Here is a 2,500-nt window from a genome sequence, read left to right as displayed (position 1 = left end):
AATAGAATAATACGTCGTGTGTTTCAGACTCGACGAAAGGAGCTTCGGGAAGACCGTGGTGGTCTTGAGCACCGCCACACGTCTCTTGGGTGTGGCCAAGATCCCGAAACGCAGGTATGATGCCATCACCAGGACGACATTCATCCGTCAGATGGAGGCCCTCAAATAACTTGTCCATCCGAACATCGTTCGGTTATTGGACGTTGTCTGTGACGAAGAGAAAGGCATCATCATCATCACCGAGTTCTGCCCTCAGGAACCCTGCTTGACCTGGTGCTGAAGAACTCCAGCTCGCACTCCAGGGTATGGGGCAACCGGATCATCGCCTTCTTCAGGCACCTCGTGGCAGCCGTGGCCTTCATCCACGAGAGGCACTACGTCCACCTTGATCTCAAGTCCAGCAACGTCGTCTTGGACGTCGGCAGCAAGGTCCTCAAACTTATCGACTTTGGCCTTGCCGTCAAGAGATCGGACGTCTACGAGCGAAGCGTTAGTGTCGTTCAGGGCACCTTATGGTACATGGCTCCGGAGGTGCTGGACCGCAGCCAGCACCCTTACGCCGGAGGTAAAGCCGATGTGTGGTCCCTCGGCTGCCTCATGTTGGAGATGATTGAGGCTTTCTTGCCTTACTCCGTCCCCGAGATCAAATACCTCGAGGTCAAGCGACGGATAAGAAGAGACGTGTGGAGCCGTTTAAGAAGAAGACCAGGAGCTTTACAGACCTGTCTCTATGGAGAAGAGACCTTCGAGGAGTCTCGAAAGCAGATTTTTGCCCGGACCCTTTGAATCATGCTGGACCCTCAAGCTGAGATCAGGGCCAACATATGGCAGGTGCAGGAGATGATTTGAAATCCGCCGAAGGACCAGAACGGGGAAAGGTTGAAGACTTTCCCGGAAGAAGCTTCATCATCCACCGAAGAGCGGAACTCCAACAATGGCGCCGTATCATCCGCCAAGGAACAGAACTCCAAGAGGGTGCAATCCAACTGGCCATGAATTAGAAAAAATATGGATGTTGAAACCGAAAGTTCTTCCATTCAGCTGAATTAATTCACCCGGGAAAGGTGAGGAACCTACGCCAGGAGGCGCTTAGTAGCTCCGACTGAAGCCGTCACCTTTGCCCTAGGCACTTGGACTGTTTGGGCAGGTAACAAAGAGCAACTGCTAGGAATCGGAGAGGAGTGCGGGACTCGAACCCATAACTAAACGAATACGAGACCACTAAGCTTCCGATTACGATTGCGGAGCAGCTACAAAAAAGGACACAATCCGTAAAATGGTGTCACACACACACACACACACACACACACACACACACACACACACACACACACACACACACACACACACACACACACACACACAGTTGGTAGAGCGCTGAACTGGGAAGTAGAAGTGCTCCCAGTACCCAGTTCGAATCCTGCCCAGGGCCGAAATTATTTCGGTATCGCTGTGCCTCGGGTCGTTACTCTGACTCTGACTCTCGTGGGCGGGGAGTTGGGTGTGTGTGTGTGTGCAAGGTCATAGCATTACCCATAGATCGGACCCACGAGCTCTGAGCTCTCTTCCAGGAGGGAAATAGCTGTCGATCACGAGTCCAACACGTGATCCAAAGACCAAGTGAATACACATGTACACACACACACGTACACACACACACACACACATACACGTACACACACACATACACGACTCAGTGGTGCGGTTGGTAGAGTCCCGGGCTGTCACAACGGCGGTCCGGGTTCAAACCCTGCCAAGGGCTGAAATAACTTAAGTATCGCTGCGCTTCGATTCGTTACTCCAATGTACACACACACACACACACACACACACACACACACACACACATATATATATATATATATATATATATATATATATATATATATATATATATATATATATATATATATATGAGCGTACGTGAAAAATGACCCGCCCTCTCAACCAATGAGGGTCCGAGAAGGTCATCCTTCCAGCCATTCATACGCTACTATATTCCTGCGTCTTTGTACTATATAAATCCATGCATTTGTTCCATCTTTGTCTTTTGATAATGATTCAGGCAGAGTCGAAACGTCAATCCAATAATGACCGAAATAGGAAATCTACTCTTTCCATTACCCCTTGCTATACAGGATACCTTCAGGAAGTTTGAAACTCTGAAGAAGAAATTGATCAGCGCTGAATTTCCAGTTGCTTTTAACCAAGCCTGCCAAAGAGAAAATTTACTCCCATGGTAAACAAACATATATATATATATATATATATATATATATATATATATATATATATATATATATATATATATATATATATATATATATATATTGAGTGTTTAGGGTTCCGAGCCTTCCCCTGTGTTTACGTTCTCCATCATCCAAATAATATATATACATATGTATGTATGTATGTATGGAAAGAGTGGTGTAGGTAAAGTCCAGGAAGGAGAAGAAGTACTTTATTCTCTAACGTTTCGACAGATGAGAAGGGAGGGTTC

The sequence above is a fragment of the Oratosquilla oratoria genome, chromosome 27 (genome assembly GCF_046742065.1).
Source record: "Oratosquilla oratoria isolate Oo_2021 chromosome 27, ASM4674206v1, whole genome shotgun sequence".
Taxonomy (NCBI): domain Eukaryota; kingdom Metazoa; phylum Arthropoda; class Malacostraca; order Stomatopoda; family Squillidae; genus Oratosquilla; species Oratosquilla oratoria.
This window is presented reverse-complemented; position numbering follows the sequence as displayed.